The sequence below is a fragment of the Alligator mississippiensis genome, chromosome 1 (assembly GCF_030867095.1).
Source record: "Alligator mississippiensis isolate rAllMis1 chromosome 1, rAllMis1, whole genome shotgun sequence".
Classification (NCBI taxonomy): Eukaryota; Metazoa; Chordata; order Crocodylia; family Alligatoridae; genus Alligator; species Alligator mississippiensis.
Genome location: NC_081824.1, coordinates 205,641,663 through 205,667,440, shown reverse-complemented (window position 1 = coordinate 205,667,440; position 25,778 = coordinate 205,641,663). Strand labels below are relative to the sequence as shown.

The following is a 25,778-nucleotide window of genomic DNA, read 5'->3' as shown; positions in this document are numbered from 1 at the left end:
CTAAAATTGCCATTTTAAAGAAGCATTAAGGGTACATGTCTACAGGTGTGCACCCTTAATGCACCTTAAAAATGGCAATTTAAGGCTATGTGAGCCTAAATTTGATACCTGCATAAAGCTTATGCAGGTATCAAATTTAGGCACGACTAGTTAAGACGCATTAGCATATGTGTAGATGTGCTAATGCATATTAGTGTGGTGTGTGTCAATTGATAGACACTGTGTTAATGCACTGTGTGAAGGCACTGTTTGTGCCTGCCACTTTAAGGGACCAGAAGGTAGCACCCGCAGGTGCCTGATTAGGGCAGCCATTTTAGATTCAGGGCTGCCCAAATAAACAGGGCATTTTGCTGCTGGGGGGCCAGGCAACAACATTGCCTGGCTGCAGGGCTGCTGCTATCATCTGGAGGTAAGGGAGGAGCTGTAGGGGATGGTCAGGAGGCTCCTGGTCCTGGGTATGACCTAAAACTGCACCCTGCCAGGAGTGGGTGGCCTGGTGGGGCTCCCAGTGGCATGGGAGCCCCCAGGAAATGCCAGGCCAGTTACCACCCCAGTGAAAGGCGGGTCAGGACACCTTGACCCCTAGCCCTCACGACTGGGTGGGTTACCCCCTTTGTAGGGTCTGGTTGGTGGAGCCCCAGAGAGAGTGAGGTCATAGACTCATGCCTGTTTGGACATCCCCTGACTGGTCAATGCTGGGGCCAGGACCAGAAGGGTCAAAGGGCCAGGGGCCCACTGTGAGGAACACCCAAGAGCTGAGGGTCTGGGGTTCCGACTGTCTTGGAGGTGGGCCAGGGCTAGAGAGCCAAAGGTCCCAGGGGGACCCCACCAATAAGGGGGAAGCAGCTCAGGGAGCTGTGCTGCCCAGGATGAAGGTGGAATAAGCTGCCTGAGGAGAGGAATCCCGGCAGGGTCCAACTGGTAGGATTCTGGGGCCTAGTGTGGGGCCGGTGATATGGATAACATCTGGATGCCTCTGCGAGGCTTGAGCTGTGGTGTAGGGGAGGAATGGAGCTGCAGATAGCGCCCCCGGCATCCGGGCAAGAAATGGGCAGCCTCCTGCCTAATTTACATCAATTAATTAATTACCAACAAGGCATGGTGGGCAAGAAGATGGGCGGTTAGGCAAGAAATAGATGGGCGGGCCACTGGGAAGGTGGCCCCGAGAAGGCCCCTGTTACATGCACATTACTTCATCTGCATGTATGCTAATGTGACTTAGCCATTCATGCCTAAATTTAATGTGTCTTAATGAGCATTAGCGCGTCCATGTGTAGATGTGTGCCTAAATTGCTTTAATGTGCCTTCTACTAGAGCCCAGGCAACTTCCACAGGATTCCAGTGCAATGCTTCTCTTCTGATTTCTACATCGGGTCATCTGGAACTCTGTACACATCTTTACAAAGTACAGTGAAATCACAGAAGACTTTTGGGTGGATGCTGAATTTAATGAGGCAGTCCCCTAAGTTTCTGGTCTTCTAGCACCATGAGTTTACCTCTTGATATATGGTTTGGGCTTTGAAGTCACTCACAGTGTCCTCAGTGTGTATATGCACTATTACTCAAATGGAAAATAGAAGTTACTTACATCTCTGAGATTGTTGTTTCAACATACATCTGCATCTCTCCCTCCTTGTGTCTCCTTAGGACTCATGCGCAGTAAAGGACTCTGTGACTGAGAGGAGCAGGAAGTGCATATCACTTTTTCATCTATTTGACATGAGACACAAGGAGGGGCTGGATAACTAGATGCTCAATTGGTAGTACTAGGGCAAAAAAGTTTCTGAATGTTTGGGACACGTGTGTACCCCACTATAAGGATGTTCATGTGGACAAACAATGCTTCTCAAACAACTTCAGTTACTGGTAAGAAGCTTCTTTTTTCCTACATTGTTCTGCTTTCCCTTAAACTACAATATGCAAAACTCATTTCAGTTCCCCAAGGTAATTATATTAATTACTTGCTCAGTTATACTATTGTGCAACTTGACAAATTCATGTAGAACTTTGGTATTTGAATATATCAAGAGTCCCTGCACTGAAGTACTTTTAATGATCATTTATTATGATTTATACATTTCTTCCATAAAAGAGTGCCTATTTTATGTGCTCCTTGATGCACAGGAGAAATACAGTTATAAAAATAGACCATTTGAATAATCTTTGTCCAGTAATTAACGTGTCGAATAAGCTAGGATGTGAAAACATGTTTTAGGCTTTTTCCATCTCCAACCAGATTCCTTTCATATCGCCCAAATGTCACATCTGTTCCTTATGTTTGTAGTTGTCTCTGTGGTAGTATTGCAGTTGTCTCTAATTCTTGATGTTTCTGATTATTAGTATTCAAAAATATCCTTTTTGCAAAGTTAGAATAACAAGCAACTAGTGTGCTCTCCAGAGTACAAATAGGGAATTAGCAATACGGGAAGCTAACTGCTAATTGCTAAAGTTTGGTTTAGATTTATGAATCACCCCCTCGTTTTCCCTCCTGCCCCTCCCTGACTCGAAACAGACTTTTTGATTAAAAAAAAAAATACCCCAAGAAATGATATCATTAAAAATTAAGGATAGATTTGAATGTACCTAATGGTGTGTTGTAAGAATATTTACTATGTTTTAACTATTCCATTTTAAATTCAGTATCCTAGAAACTGAACTGGAGCCTATTTTAGGATATGTTTTGAAATTAGACTTATTAAACTTCACTATTAGGAAGTGGCTTTCAATATGTTAAGGAAGACTTTCTCCAGTAGATATGGTACTTCAGACAATTTAATTAGATAGCAATAATTTTTAGATAGTTTAAAGCACTGTAAGATCTACTCCAGTAAATAAAATAGATTTTCTTGTTGAAACTCTTTTCACAGTTGTTTTTCTCTTTAATTGGATCTGAATTATAAAAGTGTTAGGAATACATATAACTACTGTGACATTATAAAGCAGTGTAATAGTATCCATCAGCTATTTCAGAGTACCTTTCTTTATGGAACTGCTTCAGATATTATAAATAAAACCCAAACGGCAGTCTCAAGGCTTAAAAACAAAGCCAAAAGAAATTCAACCAAATATTATGAAGCTCATTCCAGAATATGAGAGTTGGCCGCTTTAATGGGGTTAAATGCTACTGATCTGTGGTTCTCTTCCTGAGGAATAAAGGGCAAATGGATCCTGTTATTTCAGCTGACGTGATATTAGTGTTCTGGCTGAATGATTCCTGACTTTTAAAGCCCGTGTAGGATTTGTAGAGTCCATCTAAGGTAGGTATGGGCTGTGTGGGATAGCAATGCTCAGACTGGTTAACCTCTCCATGTAGAACCAGAGGGTATGGGAAGTGCTTAGGACATGACAGCTTTTCCACTGGCAGTAGAGTCTAGCTGTGATTCAAAGGATGTAACTGTATAGTTCTGCTATTTGGTGAATCAACAAACTCATTTTGTTTCACTAAAACAACTTAGCCATTAAATTTGAAATGTTTTAGGCAATGGAGCAATTAATCTTTTGAGTATATATTCAGTTGCCAGATGGCTTATTGTAGTGTGCTAGAACACAAATATGTCTATTTGGGTACCTGCATGCTACTTCTCTTCTCTGGTTATGTGCCTGTCTGCAAGTATGGAACAGTCCAAGTTATCATTTCTGTCTTGTTCCCATGGGTCTTCAAACTGTCCATTTTTTCTTTCCTTTATATTAAATCTTGTGTGAGTAGTATTGCTGACTTTGTAAACAAATGAACAAGGTCATATTTCAGTGACAGTGGCAGTGCTGTAGAAAATGAGTGTAATATGTATCAGATAAATTTTATATCTGTTTCCTAGTTTATTGTAAAACATTTTTGCCTTGGAACTGCCACCATCACCAAATGAAACCTCAAGGTATGTGAATATCAAAAGTGCCTTCAGTTTTAAAAATTGACCAATTGATTACCAAATGGTAAAACTGATATTAATTCATTTCTTTCCCTCTGGAAAATAGTTTTACATTATGCAACTCCCCATAGCATGGATTTCTTTAGCCAAGGCAAAGATGGCATACAAGTGGTGTTTATTGCACTGAATTTTATGTTTATTCCCTCATTTCAATTTCTTTTTTCTTGGTAGAAACAGATGGATTTTGATTTTTCTCTCAGTTGCTGTGAATGGAGAATAACAAGTCATACATGGCTGCTAGGGTGGCGGAGGAAAGGTAAAAACACATCAGTGCTTAGTGTAGCAATCTGAACACTAACATGCAGAACAATGAGCTCGCATGCCATTGGTTGCACAGCAGGCTGCCAATGAAAGGCTAGCATTCCAATCTGTTGCACGGGGAAAGCCAAATACTTGGCTTCATGATTTTTATATAGAAGCGTCCCTATATGCATCTCAATATTGGAGCAGATGCAGGACAAGACCGCTGCTTGCAGTCAAAGGTTTCATTCCCTTCATGCAAGATTGTTGGTACTCCTTTCCTATGTTCTATGAATTGCATGCAGTGTGGCGTAGTGGATAGGCATTGGACTAGGAGCTGCCGTTTATTCTCAGCTCAGCTATGGATCCTGCTGTGTGATATAGGGAAAGTTACTTTACACCTTGATGCCTTTGTTTCCCTTCTTGGTCTTTGTCTATCTGTACAGTGAACTGATTGTGCCAGGCAGTGGTACCTTTAGGCATGTTGGTTTGTGGCAGGTCAGCTGCCTCCTAAACAAGAAGGTAAGTAGCTGTATAGCTGGTTGGGGCTTGGCTAATTGCCAGTGCACTGAGCAGTGTTAATGAACCCCACAGACGTGCTTCAGGGTTGCAAATACATAGATTCTAGTTTAGAAGACAGACTGACTGCAACAGTGCTGCATGCTTGAGGGTGCTGCCACCAGTGTCGTATAAATGTTGCCTTTGTCTTGTTGATTTGCAGGGAGGGACCATCTTTTATGGCAGGTATGCACATTGCCTAACACAGGGTGGCTTGCTCTCCTTTGGAATCCTTAGAATATAAAAAATGGGTAATGCAATATAAATGATACACATCTAACTTTAAAAACACCGATCTGGAGGAACTGCAGCAGTTGTATGAGACGTTTTCTTCAGTCTAAATGAGCTGGTCTGCTATGTCTATGTACTTTAGGGATCGCAGACCATGTCCCACCCCATCTGCCTGTGGCTGACTGCATTATGTCTTGCTTGTGCTGCCAGGAAGCTTCAGAGGCTATGAAATTGTAGGTAAGCTTCAACAAAAGTACTTAAAAAAACAATTACCAATAAGCATTTATACATGATGCTTATAAATGACATATGGCTAGTTCAGACCTTGAAGGGAGTAATAGCTGAGGAATGAGTGAACTGCAGGAGAATTAGGGTTATATACTGTGCAATAACTAAAACTGTCCAAAAACTAAAAGGCAATAACTAAAGCACAGTGTGAAACGGTATTATGAAGAGATTTTAGTAAGAATATTTCTCAAAGTAGTGCAAGATTGTAGTCTTAGGCATTTTTTGACAAAGGGGTTAGAAGCAAATACGGACATAATCCACTATAATAATATCTTGAGGCCATGGAATGTGTTACTTTGGAAATGACTGTAGACACCATATTTACTTGAATATAAGAAGATGTCATCCCTCCCCCAGCCTGCCAATTGGCATGGACAAAAAAGTGCCCCACTTTATAATCATATACAAAGAAACTTCATTAAATACATTGTTTATTATTAAACTGCTGCCAAAAGCAGCATGTGCTGAACAATGGAAACTAGCTATGAACTTGATTAATTCAGTAGCCACCACTGAGCATGATTATAAAACACATGACCCATATTGGGCAAACATACTGATAGGAACCTACCACAAAGATATGTTAGCACATCGCATCTGAATAAGATATATGGTAATACCCCTTATGCACAATTCCCTTCACCACTGATTCTATTTCAAGTCATGATGAACCACCACATTGACTATATTTCAACTTCCTCTTCACTCCCACAGCTGAGCTGCACCTTTCTTTCCCATTTCTAATGTTTCCTGTTTCTCCACCAGCCTTAAATGCCTGGCAAACTTCACCAAATGAGGCACCAAACAGTTAAGTCAAAATCTCTTTGTTGGCCCATCTCTCAACCTGGTGCATATGTTTAGTGTGGCCACATCCTCTATCAGATGAAGCAGGACCAGGTTGCCCTGCATCTCACGTGCATATAAATTTTTGTCCCAAAACTTGTGACAAGAACACCCAGTTCCAATCATGAATGTGGCTAATTAGCACATGGATCCTTTGGGGGTGGGGATATCCGGAGTGCACACATTTACTGAGCAGTGTTGAGCTGTGGGATCACCATGGTTTGAAATGATGCTGACTGTGCTGGAGCCCAGCCCAATGAACTATGTGATGAATCTCAAGCCTTTGGCTTTGGACTAATATCATGCATAGTTTCTACTACATATAAGTGGGTGCATCTATACGGGACATTTACAGCACAGCAGACTAATTAGCTGCACAGTAAATGTTTCGTCATCTACATGTGCACCTCTATTAGACTGGAGTAAACTAATTTACACCACAGCAGGATAATACTATTGTGGAATAAAAAACTATGTGGAGTAAAAAACTCCACAACAGTACATGTGTAGATGCTGCCCCGACTCACCAGGGCACAAGGGCATTTCAGTATGGGGGCTGCCTGCCTGCCAGCTAGCCCCACACTGGAGCACCCTTGTGCCCCAGCCAACCCCTCCACAACACATTGATTTGGGGAAGCAGCTTCAGGCTAACAGGCTGACCCCGAAGGCTCTGTGCCAGTCAGGGCTGCTCTGACCCAGCTCAACATGCTACACTTCTGAGCACATGTTCAAATGGTGCACCCAGGAGCAATAAGTTCTGGGGTTTATTGCTTTCCATTAATTGCATGTGTAAACACACCCAGTAAGGCTCAAAGTGCCGCCCAAAAGTGTGCTTGTACAGTACCTGTGGTAAAACCTGCAGTAGTTTAAAAAAAAAAGGTAGCATGCATGAACTGTGGATGAACTAAGTGGACGGGTACTATATGCAAGTTGCTACATCCCTGTCATTTCAAAGTTGTTATTTTCTAATTTTCTAAGCTCCGTGTGCTCAGGGTAAGCAGGTTCTGACAGTAAGGAAAGGGGGAAGGAGCTGGTAAGGGAAAAGTTGGGGGAAGCAGAGAGCAAAGGGGTACCCGATTTATTTTCTCTGTTGTAACAGTGAGAAAAGGACAAATTCAAGGCAAACCTCCAATAATTAGTTTCTATACCTGGAAAATTATAACAGATTTGTATATTTCTGTATATAGAATCTAAGTTTTGCAGGGGTCATCTTATAATCAGGATTGTATTCTATTCAAGTAAATATGGTATATATTAGGCCAAATACGATATGGAAAATTAATCTGTCTAGACCAGTGGTTCTCAACCTTTTTAGATTCAAGGCACTCCTGAATAGACACAAGCACCCTTGGAAAATGCCAGTTTTTAGTTTTTACTTGTTGGGTTTTTTTGACTACAGAAAATAATAGAGCAATTCTTCTTTTGTAGAGAACTCAGGAAGACAACAGCATGGTAGAACGTTTTTGCATTTTTTTTATCAGGATAGTACTTGTATTTATAAATATTTACAAGGGTTTTTATTTCAAATCTCTGGGATTATTTTGTGAATCATATTTGCAAACCTAACAATGCTAATATGGTGTGGCACCCTGTGACACCCTTGAAAGGATCTCAAGGCATCCCAGGTTGAGAATCACTGACCTAGACTCAATAGGTAGATTATTAACACATGCAAAATAGTTTAATCATATGATCCTGCAAATGCTTAAGCAAATGAGTAAAGTTGCTATGCATCACATTGTATTCCATTCCTTGTCATCTAAGTGTCCAGATTTGATCATCTACATAGCATTTATGGAGCAAATCCACCCAGAGGAATTTTGTTCCTGGACACACAGCCCTGCATGTATGGATGTTTACACAGGTACGTAGCTTGGGTATGCATGCTGGCAACAAAATGAGAGTATTTCAGTCTTTTTCCCCCAGTGGCTAAGTGGCTGTAGTACTCACCTAGGAAGCCAGAACCTAGGTTCTAGGCCCCCCTCACAAAGCGGGCCTTGAATCTGGGTCCTCTATCTTCCTGGAACAGCGTGCTAAGCCCACATCACAGGTCAGCCTTTCTTGGGTGTTCCTTTTGTCATAGTAAAGGTACAAGTTAATACTGTGAATTCTTGGTTATATTAAGGTTATTTTTCTTCTTCTTGTTCTCTCTGAAGTTGATTTGGCAGATGTGAAGTTCATTGTGCCATACCCCTTCTAGTTACAGAATTGGGAGTCAGTGGGCACATCTGTACATGCTGATTTAAGGAATGTTAGCCATTTTTAAGGCGCATTGAGGGCCTGGGTCTACATGTGTGCCCCCTTAATGTGCCTTAAAAATGGTGATTTTAGCATAATCACGCCTAAATTTGATACCTTCATAAAACAGGTATCAAACTTCAGTGCAAATAGTTGAGGCACCTAAAGGGACATGTAGCTGCCTTAAGGCATCTTAACACTGTATGTTGACTGAGCAGGCTGGAGCTGAGTCCATGGGGCACCGCCAAGAAGAAGAAGTGGTGGGTGCTGTTCTCCAAGGTGCAGAAGCTGGAGTTGGAGTGGTGGTTCTGGCAGCAGTGGTATCTCTTGGTATGCCCACTGACTTGGGGCGTAGTCCCTTGAATTTGGAGGTCTGCCTTGGGACTTAGTCCCAGGTCGGTTGGCACACCGACAGGTTACCACTGCTGCCAGAACCACTGCTCCAGCTGCCGTTTCTGTGCCTTGGAGAAAGCACGTGCCACTTCTTCTTGGCAGAACCCGGTAGCAACTCAGGGTTATGTGGGCATAGCTCTGGTCCACTCTCAACTGATGCTGGGGAGGCAGCAACATGGGGAAGGAGTGAGAGCTACGGCTGGGGCTGGGCCAATAGCATCTGAGGGGACTGGAGACTCCCTCCCCCTCAGCTGGCACTGGGCTGCACTGCCTGGCTATGCTTCTGTGGGCTTCAGAGTACTGGTGGGTGGCTTGGTACCCCGCGGCCAGGCCCAGCATTGGGTGCAGCTGCCGTGAGTCACTAGATATGGCCTGAGGGTTGGGCGTACCCTCTGCTTGCTTGGAGCTGAGCTGCCTCTGGCTGCAGTCCAGAAGCCCTAGCTCTGCATATGCCACTAACAGACCACATGGCCCCTGGGCACACCCTGCACCTTTGTTTGCACTCCCCAGGCAGGAATGTGCTCATTGTTTGCGCTGCCCCCAACCACTTTCCCAGCATGGCACCCACCTGCTGCCTGCAGGCCCCAGCACAGCTGTGCATGTGGTAGGCTGTCAAGAGTGTTGTCCAGGGCAGGCTGCAAATGCATTTATCCAGTGAGCTGCATTAAAGTGCTTTAAGGCATGCTCATGTAGACACATGCCTAAATCGCCTTAACGCACCTTAGGCTAAGGTGCATTAAGTTTGGCATGCATAAATTAATGTGTAGACATGCCCAGTGGGTATATATTTGTCCCTGAGTGGTCCAGAAAAGTTTGATTTCTGCTGCCAGAGGAGATATTGCAGATTTTAGACTAAGTACTAAAAAATGGAAATACAAGTAGATTTCCCCTCTTCAGCCCCTCTGTTCCCCCAACCCCAGATTCAAATGTGAATGGATGTTATTACATGACACAAGAGAATTCCACAAAAAATATCCAAAGTAGCTGTAAGGATGATAAAACAAAGACTTAGAAGTCAGAAAGAAAGTATTCTTTTAAGAACCTGAAACCAAAAATGCCTCCAGCTATTTTACTGTAATTTGGTCTGTGTGCGTACATACACCCACATGCACAAAGCAGTAATAAAACTGGACTATCCCCTGCTTCAATTTGTCATTTAATCTAGCCTCTGGATGTCAGGGGAACATAGAACAAAATCAGCTCTTGGTTTGTGGAACAAAGGTAGAGCATAGTATCATGTTGTCAGCAAAAAGCTTGGTATAAATAACACAACCCCCCTCCCCCATCACCCCCTAAGCCCTTGCTAGAGGGCAGAAATCACAGGCAATGGTCTTTTTCATTTTTGATAGTAATTAGTTCATTTGGTCCCTTTTCAATAGGTTTCAGTTTAGGAAGACAGGGTAGTCTCCCTGGCTCATCCTAGGCTTCTAGAGCTGGCAGCTTCATTCATCCCTGAGGTTAGAGAGGTTTACTCCTTCCAGATAGATTCTGGCTTAACCTTAACTATTTCTTTTTACATCATGCTTCCTCCAGTCATCCCACAGGACTGGCAATTTGGGTATACTTATTGAATAAAATGCTTAGTAGTATCCTTTATCTGCAATCACTTTTACTCCATGCAGATTCTAACAGCAATTTTTTACTTCCTCTCCCACAGCCTTAGACTTGCATGTTAGTTATCTTAGTGGTAAAAAGCATAGTAATCCTGGTGGGCAACACAACCATCATTGACTACTGTCATCATTACTTTGATAAGCGGGCCTGCACAGTTTAGGGTTGAGAGAAAGTCACAATCTATATTCAGAGGACTTGACCCAAATGCCCATTGAAGACAATGGCAAAACCTGCATTTATGTATATTATTTAGTAGCCTTAGATGCCCTACTTCCCCTAAAGAAGGCTCAGGTTAGCTTACAAAAAAAAAAAGAAAGATGGAATAACTTATGTTAATATTTAACCTAGTTCTGTTAGAATAAGACTCTTTCTACACTTGCTGGTATATGTGCAATGGGATCTAATGCATGATCCACGTGCATGACAGGAGGTGTGGTTATAGGATCAAACATTAGATCCAGTCATGCCTTACTGCTGGCACGTTGGCAAGAAGCAGGTATCCATGACTGGGATCCCCCTTCACTGAGGGGCTCATAGCCACAGGGACCTGTGCAGCTGGGACTGAGAGTGCCCAGAGCTAATGGGGCTTTGGGTCCTGGATGCATGTGAGGTGCAGCCAGAAGCCCATCACTTGCGGGGTCTCTGGGTCCCAGCTGCCCATGAGGAACAGCCAGGACTCAGAGCTCCATGAGGGGTGGGACTGTGCATGAGGTGTAGCTGGGACCAAAAGCCCCATGTCACCACGGAGGTTTCATGCACCCCCATGCCTTGAAAGTCACAGGGCTGCATACCTGTGGGCTGGGAGCCCCATCAGCTGTAGGGGCTCCCAGCTGCAGGGGAAATCCTGCTACACATGCAAATTAAATCTCGATAGCAACCAGCTATAAAGTTAGTACATTTTTTCAAGGTCCAATTTTATAGTTAGTAGGAGCTTTTATCATGTGATAGCCACCTTGCATGTGTAGCTGGCCTTAAGATAATTGCACAATTAACCAGTTAATTGCATGATACCTGTAATGTATAGAAGAGGCCTATATGAAGTATATTACAAAATTCCCCAAACAATGCTTCAGTTTAGTCTGGCTTGCTAAATGCCTGCCCAAATATAAAGGTATTACAGCTTTTTCAGAATTGCCCAGGCTCAGGCTCTGGTTGGTGAAAAGGGACAGGGAGTCCCAGACCAGTAGAGCTACAACTGGGGAACAGTGTTTGATGCACAGGAAATTCCTTTTGCGGCTGATCTTCATGATCACTATGGAACATAAGGGAGGAGGCATCCACTTAGGCATGTAGAGCACAAACTTTACAGCCTTATAGTTCAAAAACAACACCTTGAATTGTCCCCATAAAGCTATCTGGAGCCAATGCAGACTCTGGAGCACTGGAGTAATGTACTGCTGGTGACACAGCCCCATCAGATGATGGCCTGCCACCAGCTGTACCTCTTAGACAGTAATCAAGGGCAACCCCATTTAGACTGCTTTGGAGCAGGCTAATTTTGAGGTTATGAAGACATGGATTATGGTGGCCAAATCTGAGTCTGAAAGAAAGGGTTGCAGCCTTCTCACCAGATAGGGTTGATGAAAAGCATTCTTAACTACCTGCATAACTGGAAAATCCAGATGCAGCAAAGCATTCAGGAGCTCCCCAAGGCTGAGTGACAAGGAGAGGCTGGACCCCATCAGTGCTCGGTGTCCCAATCCTCCCCACAAGTCAGGAGATATCACCACCACCATCACCTCTGTGCGACTTTGGTCAGGCCGCAGTTGGAGTACTGCATCCAGTACTGGGCGCCGCACTTCAAAAGGGATGTGGCCAGCCTGGAGAGGTTCAGAGGAGGGCCACCCGCTTGGTGAGAGGGCAGCAGGACAGGCCCTATGAGGAGAGACTGAAGGACTTGAACCTGTTCCACCTCAGCAAGAGGAGGCTGAGGGGGACCTGGCAGCTGCCTACAAGCTCATGGGGGGGATCAATAGCAAATAGGCAGAGCTCTTTTCTCCCCAGCACCACCTGGGGTGACGAGGAACAATGGTCATAAGCTGATGAAGAATAAGTTTAGGTTAGAGAATAAGTTTAGGTCAGAAAGCAATATTTTACAGTTAGGGTGGCCAAAATCTGGAACCAACTTCCCAAGGAGGTGGTTCTCACCCCTACCTTGGGCAAATTTAAGAGGAGGTTGGATGATCACCTGTCTGGGGTCTTGTGAACCCAGCATTCATTCCTGCCTGTGGCAGGGGGTCAGGCTAAATGATCTGTTCAGGTCCCTCCTAACCCTAGCTACTGTGAAACTATGAAACCTCTCTTTTGTTGGATTCAGCATTCATTGGTACCAACTATATCCAGTCCCCAAGTGCAACCAGGCACTGGGTTCTGACCAAACTGAGTCCCAGGTCAGATGAGAAAGAAAGATAGAGAGATGGATGTCATCAGCATACTGGTGGCCTCTTGCCTCAAACCTCAGCAGGTTTCATTGGCCCCATACACACATGGAATAGGAGGCAGGGTGGAGCCTTGAAGGACCTTATAGGAAAGGTCACAAAAGGATGACAAGCATTTGCCTATCACCACCCTTTGGGACTCCCCTGCTGGGAATAAGCAGAACCAATTAAGAGCTGTCCTGTGAATACTCACAAATAATGACTTCAGTAATGACTTTAGTGGGCTTTGCATGAAGCCCCTCTGTTGTTCATATACTTTTTTTGTTTTTTTTAAAAGACTTATTTGGGGTTGAGCTTTTTCATGCTTTTTGTTTTATTGAAAGGTGACCAACCCATTGGTGAATTAGTGGTCCAAGATAGATAACTGTGGCTCCTTAGCTAAGGCTATTGTAGTTCCTTCTTTTAGATCTGCAAGTCCATTGGTATATTGTTCAAGATGTTCAGTCACAGAAGTATGTTAACAGCCATGAGAACTAGGGTTATTTTCTGATGATGATTCAGATGATGTTTCATGCTTTCAGTTTCCTCTAACTAGGAAGCTTAAAATGGCTTATATGGTGAATCAGACCTGTTCTTATCAGCTGTAATATCTGATATGTCCTCCATTGGAGGCTGTGTATTGAGCACATTTTTGGTCCTGGGAGGTGGAACCGGAGCTTGCTCCATCCCCTCCATGCATCAGCCTGGTATTGCAGTGCTCTTTCTTTCTTTCTTTCTTTCTTTCTTTCTTTCTTTCTTTCTTTCTTTCTTTCTTTCTTTCTTTCTTTCTTTCTTTCTTTCTTTCTTTCTTTCTTTCTTTCTTTCTTTCTTTCTTTCTTTCTTTCTTATTTTTTTAAATATAATGTTTGGGCAAGAAATCTGAATTATCTTTAAAAAGTGTTGCCACTTTTGTAATAACAATTATTAATTATTTTTACTCTTTTCCATTTTAAATGCAGTAGTTTTTTTGAATTGGAATACCTTTTATATTCAGCTCTTGAGCTGTTATGTTGAAATCATGATGAATATAGGACAGAAACATCTTCTGGGATTTTGGACAGCATGGCAGAGATTTCTCTGTAATTCTGTAAGGTGTTCTGTAAGGGCTGTCTCTACTGTTTCCCTGCTCAGTCTGGGATTTCTGCCATGCATCCAAGTGAGGAGGTAAGGCAGCATATGTGGCACAATGCCATCTCTGTCTCTCCCCAAACTCTGCGATCAGTCTGATGACCAATCTGACAATTTGGTTACCATGGTCATTGCAGAGGACAGACACCCTATCGGCTTCAGGTAACCCTGAGTTATAACCTGAGCTGGATACATTCCTGAGGGAGGGGGGAAACCTGCTCTCTCTGCCTACCTGATTGGCCTCACACACCTGGGCAGGGGGGCTTAAACTCCCTATTGTTCTAAGCAATGCTATCATGCCTGGGAGGGGGCTAGAGACCCTGCCAGTCTACCTGGGAACCAGTGGTGCATTTCAAATTGGTTGGTTGGCAGGCAACAACTTCTGGCCTTCATTGGAGCAGGTAAATGGGGTCATAAGGTCTATATAAGTTAAAGACTGGCCAGGAGTGGGGACAGCAGCCATGATGAGAACTCAGAGAAGCTGGACCATCTGAAACTTGATCTGTCTCTTGAAACACATGGTCATTTAACTGCTTGCCTCCAGAGGGAATCTCCACCTGCCTCTGGATGATACTTGTGAGTAAGCTACTTGAGAGCTAACTAGATATATATCTTGTAGTAACGCAGATGTGTGATCCAAGGCTACCATGCCACCATTTGCGCTAAGGTATTTCTCTGATATTGCTCTATCCTGTACCCTATTCCAAACCTACTCCTTGTAACTAATAAAGTTCTCCTCTGTACCTAGAATGGGAGACTTACTGGGAGAGGGTCTAGATTATGCCTTGGGGTCCCCTTGGTCTGGCTGACTAAGGAAGACCGCTATTTGTGCTTCAGACTCAAGGAAGCACCCCAAGTTCTTGAGCTGCCAGGGAGAGACTGACTGGCCCAGGATCACAGATGAAGTGAGTTGGGAATTAAACATATTTATTCCAGGCCTCTATCCAGTGTCTTGCTAATGAGACTATTGCTGCTTCTCTAGGCATAAGGATATACATACTGGATAGAAATTTAACATGGAAACAGAAAAGACATTATTACCATTTTTACGTGAATACAAGATAAACCCGAATGTAACATGACTCCCCAAAAATTAGATTCTACACATGGAAAAATATATATTTATTATAATTGTCCATGTATAGAATCTAATTATTGGAAGATCATCTTCAATTTCATCCCCCACCACTATTGTAGGTGGTGGGGGAGAGGTGATGGGGGCAGTAAAGGGGCAGGTGGTGGGGGACAGAGTAGGGGAGGCAGTAAGGGGCATGTAGTAGGCCAGGTCTTGAGAGACGGTAGGGGACAAGCTGTAGGGGGCCAGGTGGTAGGGAGCAGGCAGTGAGAGACCTGCCATCTGTCACTCGCCACTAACCCCCCATTGTGCCTGCCCCCTTGCAGCCTCAGGCAGCCCCATTCCCCACTTCCCTCCACCATACTGCTTCTGCCCCCTGAAGCCTCAGGTCCACACTCCCCATTACTCCTGTCTCTGTCTCCCTCCCTGAAGTCCCTCTACCCCACCTTCCCTTTGTTGTCCACTGACAGGCTCCATCCCTGCTGCAGTCTGGAGAACAGAGCATGACTCTAACCTGGCCTCATAGCAGTGTCATGAACATAAATGCTGCATGTCCCCCAGAGGCTGGGGGGGCCTGGGACCACCTGCAAGTGGTGGTGGTGAGTGGGAATCTTCCGCAGGAGGCCATGGCAGTGTTGGTGGTGGAGGGGAGGCTGGCGAGTGCCGACTAGTGGTCTGTGACCACCCTCAGATACTGCCGGCAGCATTGGCGGTGGCCAGCGGTGATCAGGGACTTCCCACAGACACTGCCGGCGGTGTCGGCAGCGAAGAGGGGGTGTGGCATGCGGTGACCACCTGAAGGCACCGACAGCAGCATTGGTGGTGCACCACTAAGCTCAGGGGGTATATGTGCACCTTTGTGCACCCCATACGCGTTGCCAATGGTCATGGAGCTGACACTGCTGCTACGGTGCTGGGCTAGAACACGTGCTCTGTGCTCCAGGCTACAGTGAGCACAGAGCCTCTTGCTATGGAGCAAATGTAAGGAGGAATGCTGCAGAGGAGAAGAGACAGGGAAAAGTACTGCAGGGGGGAAGACTGGGGGCTGCAAGAGAGTAATGACGGCATGAAGAGGCAGCAGGGGGACAAGTGACAGCTGCCAGTCTGGCTCCAGCTCTGGGTTGGGGCTGGAGCCACAGCAACTGTCTGCCACTCTGCCCCCCACTCTACCCACCCCTCCTGCCTAGGACTCGAAAGTAAGGCAAGGATTTTTTCCCCTCATGTTAAATGGTGGAAAAAAACTTCATCTTTTAATCAACTAAATACTGTAAGTTACATGTTAGTGTCTCTAATAGGAGATATATTATAAGAATACTTAGTGAGATAACTTTTGAGTAAGTATTGAAACTATATAGTACAGTAATTTAGAGGAAAAAATTAAATGTCAGATCTTTAGAGTTTTCTGTTGATGATGGGAAAATAGGCACTATTAAGGAACAATACATCCAAGCTCACAGAGAGATTTCTTGATGGAAAATGCAACGTAATGTAAACAAATATAAAATGAATAAGGAGGTAAGGAACCAGAAAAGGGATATAGGAATAGGAGAGTCATATAGCATAGTGATCAGGAATGGAAACAGAAAGTCTGTGCAAGTTGCTGAGCTATCAGACTGATATAGTCCCACATTGACAACTGATCAGGATACATGATATATCTACAGGAGCACTGGTTAAAGTTAAACTGAAGGGAAGGTGTTTGCTGATGTGGAGTTGTTCAAGAATTTAAATGAATAGGGCACACAATTAGTAAGTGAAACAATTACCATTGTGGCTAACTTTCAAATATGGATGCCTAAAGTTGGTTACCTTTATCTACATTCTGGTGACTGCATAATAGCAGCCTAATTTTCAGAATCACTAACTTCCATTGACATCAGTAGTGTTTTTAGGTAATCTTCACCTCTGGCAATCAGACCAGATGAATCACTCAGTTTGAAAAAGTTAACCTAAGTATAATTAAATAATTGAAGCAGAACTATTTACACTTACAGCAGTGCCCTTTAGTGCAGGGGCGGGCAATTATTTTGTGTGGAGGACTGCTTAATGAGATTTGGTGAGCCTTCCAGGGCCACATGGGTGTGTGGGTGTATGGTGGGTGGGGGTGTGTGGCTGTGTGTGTGGGGGGCATAGGGTATGCTGGCATGAGTGTATATGTGGGGGGTTCTAGGGGCAGGGTGTGGGTGTGTGGCATTTGTGGGGTGTGAGGGAGGGTGAAAGGGGTGTGAGGACCTCCCTCTACACTCCCTCCATGGCAGAACAGCAAGCAGGGGTGCTTGGGGTGCTGGTGCCTGGCTCTGGCCAGCGCTGCACATCTCAGTGAGGGGCACAACCCCCACTGGTCCATCTTTATCACCGGTGCTTGCTGTACTGGTGAGGCATGGGAGGGAAGCCCCAGGTGCTGGATCCGGCTGGGGCAAGGAAGGCAGCTGGCTCTAGTGGGTGGGAAGTGCCAATGGGGCTTGTAGTCCTCACCAGGATGTGCAGCTCTGCTGCTGCTCCTTGCTGGGACTGCACGCCATGGGGGAAGTGTGGAGGGCTTCCCCACACCCTTCCATGTGGGCTCTGTACTGCTGCAGCTTCCTTGGGCATGGGCTCTGTACTGCACTGCAGCCAGCCCCAGCCCCACGCTCCCTCCCAGCTGCAGCCTTGCCCCTCCTGCTGCTTCCCTACCTGCTGCCTGGAGTGAGCGGGACATAGGGAAGCCTGCAGCAGCAGCAGCAACAGGCCCTGTGGAAGCTCCTGCTGGCTGGGCTGGGACCTACCACCTGCAAGGGTGACAGTGAGGGGCAATAAGGTATGTTGCGGGAGGGGGAGTTGTATACATGAGTGCCTTGCTCCCACCTTCAGGGTAGGAAGGGTGGGGGGGGGGGAGAGGGGGTTACAATTTGTTGGGGCTGGCCAGCCTGCCTGCCATATTTTGCTTGCCCCTGCTTTAGTAAAGGCATGCAATTCTAGCAGTCACTGGGCATATCTACTCATGTGACCAGCTGCACAGTCATTTAGGACTTGCTTATCTCTATTATGTACAGAGAGCTGCCAGGAGGGGGACTGACTGACTGGCCCAGGGTCACAGAGGAAATCTTTGGCTGAATTGGGAATTAAACATATGTATTCCAAGCCCCTTTCTAGTATCTTGTTAATGAGACTGTTGTTGCTTCTCTCTTATAGACATAAGATATACAGATGGGCCTTGATTTACATGGTGGTTAAGTTTTTGAAAAAACATCGTGCAAATAGAAATCATGTAAAAAGATACCAAGGGTCTATGGGAAATAAGAATTTAGGTTCCAGATGCGGCTGATAATTTGGCTGATAAATGCCCGTATGAGCACGCAGTCACAGCACAACATGCAGGCAGTGAGGAACAGAGCCTACCCAGCAGCTTGGAGAGCTGTATGCAGCTGATAAGTCTGGTGTGGTAGAAGGGGAGGGGAGAGGGAAGGGGCTTGAGGGGGGAAGATCAATCTCCGATGCAGTGATGGAAGAGCAGGGCAGGGGCAGATGCTACCCAGCCAGGGTGGGGTGGATTTGGAATGGAGCCCCAGCTCACCGGTGGGGGGGGGATGCGGGGGGGGGGGGGAGTCCTGCCACTGCATGCGCGCTGGGAGGGCATGGGGGGGATGTGTGCCTCTGGATTTGCATGGGGTGGGGCACACTGCATCTACAGGCTGGATCTGGGGCTGCACCAGGCTTTTCTCGGTGGGGGCTGGGCTTGGGGCAGGCGGTGGCAGCGCTGGGAGGGGGCTATGAGGTGGGGGCTGCTGCTACCCCAAATATCACTGTAGCCCCCCCTGTAGCTCCTCTCCAGTGCCACTGCCTCCTGCCCTGAGCCCAGTCTGGCTCAGCACCCAGTGGGAAGAGCCCCATGCAGCCCTGGCTCCAGCCCACAGCTGCAGCCTGCTCTGCCCCACACAGACCCAGGGGGGTCACATGCTCCCCCATAGCCTCCCAGGATGTACACTGCAGTGGGAGCTGCCCCCCCATGACCCCTAGATGAACCACGGCTCTGTCTTGTGCCCGCCCCACCCCAACTAGGCAATGCCTGCCCCAGCCTCTGCCCCACTCCCTCTCTCACCATGGAGGGTGTTGATCTGCACCCCCATGCCCCTTCCATCCCCCCTCCACTTCCACCACAACAACACACTTACCAGTTACACTGAGAGTAGCGTGGTGGAGGGAGGCGGGAAGCGACCAGATGATTCTAGATGCATCTGTGCATCTTGGCAACTGTGCTGATAGAAAGACTATTCCATGGAGAATTATATAGATCATTTTAACCCAAAATATGAGATATGGATTTTTTTTTACATTTTAAGCCTGTGCTATATAATGTGGGCTTTTCTTATAAGATACAGGTTTTTGACTTTTTAGAAAATAGGGCTTTTTTGCTGTAGTAGTTTAGGCTTAATGTTGTAGAACAAGCTTAAAACTCTATCCTAAGTTAACTATCCAGAATAAATGCATAAAGATTCATAAACTCCTTAGCCAATTTTAGCTGGAGGCTCAATTTCCAATCTTATTAAAAATAAAATATTTTAAGTAAACTACAAGAAAATGATTGCCGGGTTTCCCCACTAATCCTTGCAACTGTTATCACACTATGACTAATGGAGCAGTGGCATTTTAATACTATGCTGTAGGTCAGATGTTCTGTTGTATAGCCATAAATATATATTCATTTCAGTTATATTTTGCAAAGGTCACAATTAAAAAGGCAACATTTGCCAGCTGTTACTGTGAGTTGTTTTAACTGTGCAACAACAGAATTCCCCTATAAACAAAATTGCCTAAAAAACAAGGGCAGTTTTACATGTGCTTTGGGAGTCGGGGAGGGGGTGCTTTAATTAGAAAGGCTCTGAGAGACGCTTTAATAAAAGCACTGCAGGGTCTCACGTATCAATCAGCATCCCCATGCTTCAAAATGGCAGCGGGCTGCTTGAACTAAAGCTCGTTTGACAAGCTTTAGTTCAAGCACCCTCAATGCCATTTTGAAGCACGGGCACGCTGATACACGAGACGTGGAGGCTGGCTAGATCATGGTATTTCCGGAGGATTATTGGATAATTAAAATCACAATTAAAATTACCATGTAATTACCATGCTTCAGCAGATTCAATTAATCAAGTCTTCTCCAGTATGCTGTACTTACAGCGCATCAAAGCAACCTCTCAGTATGTCTATAGGCACCCCAAAAGTATGGGTGCCTTGTATACGTTGGGGTAGATAGTCTAGTGAATGGACAGTCCTAAGCTGTGTTTGCTATTGTTGCAATGTCAGAGAAAGCAGTACAAACAGTACTGAGTTTCAGTAGTCTTCCATTTAAACTACTTTGGCACCCATTACCAGAGTATTTGAGTGCCTTGTGACACTTTACAAATAAGAAAAGATGCAGAGAGAGATGAGGTGATTTACTGAAGGTCATGCAGGAAATCCATATGGTTAGTAAGTGACTAGCTTTCCCAGTTCTTAGGTAGGGTTCTGTTTTCCTCAGAATGAGCACATTTTGTCACTTATTTCCAGTCACCGTGATTTCCCCCCTCATTCTTCTTGTAGTAGATTCCCTTAGTAAGAATCTATTCCTTCTTTTTTGAGTCCAAAATTGATACTGAATTATCTTACTTAGCTTCCCTAAACCCCTCTGTTTGTGCTTGACTAAATTAGTTTGGTTTATTTGCAGTTTTTCTTCTAAAATCATATAGACTGTGTAGGAATATCTTTAGAAATCTATGTCATTGTTATAGATATAAAGCTGGCACTCTACGATTCTACAGCCAACAAGATCTGCTTTCCTTTATGCATATAGAGTATACAGCATCCTTTGTATTCCTTGTCAGTTCTTAGGCTGCGTGCTGTGTTTCATAAAAGTGAAAATCAAATTAATTGTCAGATGCCACTGACCCATGCTGATGTGGTTTAGCAGCTTGTGACTTTTTTATTTTCAAATACTGTTGAATAATTAGAACAAGAGATCCCAGTGATACATTTTGCTTATAAATCAGGCAGATCTGCTCAGCAACAAAAATAATTAATTTTAAACTCAGATTTGATCAATACCAAATTCCTTGGCGTATTCCTTTATTTGCCATCTTACACTGTCATTGTGCATATGAAGTATGTACTGCATCAATTAATAAAAGAATTGCTGATGCTTTGGTTGTAAACCAGAATTTGCAGTGGATTGTGAAGTGTTGATAGGGTATGTATATTTCTATATCCTATATCTACTATATCCAGCAGTAAACTTATTCTGAGCTGTTGAAACTCTTGAGAGACCCTAGCATTTTCCTAGGAATAGATCAGATGTTCTGCCTCTTTTATAATAGCTAATTGTGATGTTTTAACCTAAGATTTGTGTAGGTAAATAGTCTGGAGATTTTGTACATCAGAGTACCATTTTGTGATTTGTATGGTGCTGTCAAGGCACCCAATGGCTGAGGAGCTTGTTGTAAGATAACAGAACTACTAGGCACATCTACACATGCAATCAATGCAACTGTATATATTGTGGCTCAATTTGAGCTGGAGAAAACTAATCCCAATGTTGCTATCTACATGTATGTTTAAGTGCAGTAATTTACCATGCTGCTGGATACCTCTTGAATCTGCTGGGGCTATCTGGCAGTGCTGTAAATTAGTCTCTATGCCCTAATTGCCATGCATGTGGAGACAGTGATTCTTTACTGCACAGCAACTTAGTCTGCTGTGTAAAGCATCTCATGTACATGCATGCACTATGTAGGAGCCAGGCACTACCTGAGGTTCACCTCATGTTTGGCAAACCAGCTTTCCAAATTCAACAGGCATGCAGACTCCTCAGGTTGCTTATTTTTCTCCCTTTCCTCACTGATTGTGACTAATTTCTTAATATACATGCATTAATTCAACTTCTTTCTGAACGTTTTTATTTTCCACTGGCATAGACTGTTATTACTCCCTTTCCTCTTTTGTATGTATTAATAGGCAGAAGCCCTGAATGGCTGAATAGTTACTCATAAGTGCTAGTTCTTATAATTAACTATTGCTAGTGCTAGTGATTTCATGACCCAGTCCTCTAGTGAACTTCATATACAGGATGCTTAACAGCAGGCAAAACTCTTAAATGAATTCAGTGCTTGGAGTACAGTATTGAGCATATAGGATGGAAATAGCGATGCTGTATCTTGGTTTTAACTGTCATGCTTCCAGGTAGTAGATCACTCATCTCCATCATTTGAGCATCCATAAGATCGCTTCCATTATGTAGCCATTCAGTCAATACTTTCTAAAACGTTGAGTTGGTGCTTTTGAATAATATAGATTCAGAACATTTACTCTACAAATGCCTGACAGACTGACAATGATAAGCAACCAAATATTTCAGGGTGGGACATGAATCTTTGTTGTTATCTCAAGATGGCTATGAAGCATAATGTTATTGCAAGAAGTTGGATGGAAGCCACTAAAGGCCAGATCCACAAATGTACTGTATTTGGTCCCTAACTACTACCTTGGTGTTCAAATTCCCAATGGGAGTGTAGGTGCCAGGCTTTCTGTCTGCCCTGAAAACAGGCCTGTTTGGTCTTTGCCAGCACTTAAGCCAATATCCATCCAAAATATAAAGAACCCCAGTGGTGAAATCCACAAAGCAAAGGTTCAGTTTCCTGTTGTGCGAAAGAATTTAATTTGGTGGTCTGTAGGTTTGATAAGGATTTGGTCAGTTGTGGAAATTATAGAATGGAGAGAAATAGGGATATTAATTTTCTGACTAGGCTGAATTTGGTCAGAGAACAAGTCTTGCCAGTGGAAAAACATGATTTTCTTGAAGACTTGAAGGAAAGAATGAATGTCACAAAGTGTTATGCTGAATTAGCCAAGTTTTGAAAGTTCATGTCTTGATATTCAGAAGTCCACTCTGCTTTCAGCATGCTAATCAGAACAGCAACTAATAGTCTGGATTAATGGAAAGTTGGCATACATTTGCAGTTTACTGCAGGGAACAAGATAATTCTCTGGGACTGGTGAAGCTGCTGTTTACCAAATTTTCAGCTCTTTGAATAGCAGTGATCAAATCCCAGATGGTCCTTTATGACTGAGTCTAACTCTGTTTTAAACTTTTCTCAAATGAGAGTGATGTATTCATTTTGACCGACTCTTATCCTATGATATAAAACAGTGGTGTTCAACCTGTGTAGACCATCTCTAAGGGGATCTGCAGACTATATCTAAAGAGCCTGCAAAAGATTACTATGGTCAATCAAAAGTATGTGAATACCCACACTTACAATTCAAAGGGTCCACACTTCCATTCAATATTTTTTTAGGAGTCTGCAAATGAAAAAAAGGTTGAAAACCACTGTTATAAACCAGTGAAGAGTGGGATCTAGAAATTAGATAACTTTGACAGAAGACTCTCAGTCTTTCCTCTATGGCATCTCCCAGTAGTCAGAACAGACTGGTAATAGTCCTGCAAGATGTGAAGTCATTGTGAAGAATTTTTTCACTTGCAAATCTAAGGAGCTCAGATCTCCAGTTCATAACATAACATGACTAGTGGAAAGGGGGAAGTCCTTGAACAGGACAGCTTGCAAGTTAAATGTATGCATTTTTGGGCACATTTGGATGATAAAAAAGAATTGGGGTAAACAAAGGTGTGCTTGTGCCTGCCTAGTCATACTTAAGCAGTTAAATATATAGCTTAGAAAATGGAGTTCACTGTCTACATGCCTATATACACACTCCTACATAAAATGCGATTTTAGTTTCAATTTTTAGGATTATAAATTGTCTTTGAATTTATCTGTGAAACCATGCATGACCAGAAGTTTCCTGAGGGGGCAATCTATAACCAGTGACATTTTCAACAGTCCATTTTTCTGCATATAGTTCTTGATTTGGTCTTGCTAATACCAGTCACAACGAATCAATAAAGCCAATATTCAGACTCACTGCTTGTCTTATATCATTCATAAAATCCCAAAGGATTTTGAACTGCTATTTGTGATCTTCTTTCTATCTTTTAAAATACACGTATGTTGCAAGAATTTTTAATCAACTATGTGGTTTCCTGCATGGGAGATGTCATAAGTGGCACACACTACGTAGTGTTGGATGCTAATCTTTGTATGCTCACCTTTGGGTACTACAGAAATAGATAATATAATACAATTTCTAATGTGCTGAGACAACCTATAACAGTCTGTAAGCCATTCTAACTCTTTCCCCCCTTGTATAAGAGCAAAAGGAGAAAATGTACATTGAATAACCAATTTGTGGTATCATGTTCTGCTGCAAGTTTTCCTGAGCCATGGCCAAGTACAGTGAAGAACTGGCAGATGGTGAGGACTGCTGAATGTGAGGATGAGGATCTGGAGAAGAAATCAAGCCTATAAATCCTAACAGCCTTCCATATCTCTAGTTGGCTGGCTGCCTGAAACTTACAGCAGTACTTCCTGTGATCCCAACCTCCTATGGTGAGGTTGTGTCCATATGACCCATCCAGTTAGGTTTACACAGAGAAAAAAAAGATTTACTACTCCTGACAGCAGTAAAGTTTGTTTTACATGTTTCATTGAAAGTTGTGACATTCTGAGTAGTCACATGTAGGCAATGTTCCTCAACATTGCTTATGTTCCTGGAGGCTAGATTTTGTTTCTTTTTGCTTTTTGTCCGCTGTGTGTTGTAGTATTGAGTATCTGACAAAGGCAAAACAAATAGTATAGTAGAGAGTAATGACTCATTAGCACCTTCTAATTCCATTTGGCCTGCCAAGCCTCATTTCCAGGAGATTTACACTCTTCTGTTCCCCTTCATGACACAGAGTATCTGTGTGTACAGAAGCCTTATGTTAACTTCTTTCCTTTCACATTATCTAAGGCTAGAACAGATTGAAAACCCTGGATCATATTTAATTTAAATTGCAGGATGGAAAGTTATAGGTCTATAACAAAGGTTTTGGATTTCAGAAATGCTAACTTTGAAAAAATAAGGCAATTGGTTAAGAAGGTGGAATGGATTTGAGAACTAATGAACTTGAATGGAGAAAGGGACATGGAATTATTTTAAGGCAAAAGTGCAATATGTAGGAGCTTGCATCCAGGCAGGAAGGGGAAAATGATAAGGAACATCTGCATTTTGACTGCAAGGTAAATGTTAAGGGTTTGACCCTAAAGGATTGCAACATAGGGGATCTGGAAAAGAAGGTCAGGTACTAAGGGTCCAGACTGAAGTAATGATGGATGAGTCAGGGGATTGGGATCAGGAGCAGGTGAGTCAGGAAACTGAGGTTTGTAAGGAACCAAGATGTGGACATGAGAGCAACCAAGTCACCACAATAGAGCCCCAAGCCAGGGGTGTTAGGAGCAGGAAGTAGGGGTTCAGAACAGAGTCACTAGCTAAGGGGTCTGGAGTAGGCAGCTGTAGCTGTAAGGTTCCAGGATATGAATGATTTAAAGCCATGAGCCAGGAACCAACTGTTAGTAGTCAGAGTTCAGGGCTGAAGTCTGGAACTGGAGGTGGGGGGGAAGGGATCAGGAGCTAGCAAGCTGGTCTGGAGGAAAGGAGTCCATGCTGGATTCTGGAACAGGGTGTCAGAAGGTAGAAACCAGGAAGCAACAGGCAGGAACCAGAAACAGAGATGAAGCCAGAGTCCAAGAAACAGGACCTGGGGAACAGGAACCTAGGAACAAGGAATCAGAAGCCCAAGGCTAGAAAAAGAGGTATCTGTCCTATTGAGTAGTCTGATGAGCACTAAAACAGCCATTGCTTATATGTAGGGGCTTACCTAAATTGTGGCAAGATGAAGGGATTTTCACAGGCTACTCATGGTGGGTGGAGCTGATTTCACGG

At 43.9% G+C, this 25,778-nt stretch overlaps 1 protein-coding gene and 1 pseudogene across 2 annotated transcripts in view; both read left to right on the top strand.

The window, feature by feature from the left end:
- The window catches only part of LOC109286452 (uncharacterized), a 167,176-nt gene that overhangs the window by 22,480 nt on the left and 118,918 nt on the right, over window positions 1–25,778 (top strand). For both annotated transcript variants that reach the window (XM_059719237.1, XM_059719227.1), the window contains exons 2-5: window positions 1,648–1,866; window positions 4,098–4,182; window positions 5,098–5,192; window positions 7,851–7,950. The gene's annotated coding sequence lies outside the window, so the exon portion shown is untranslated. The remainder of the gene's footprint in view (window positions 1–1,647; window positions 1,867–4,097; window positions 4,183–5,097; window positions 5,193–7,850; window positions 7,951–25,778) is intronic.
- LOC132247934 (U2 spliceosomal RNA) lies at window positions 13,315–13,488 on the top strand (annotated as a pseudogene).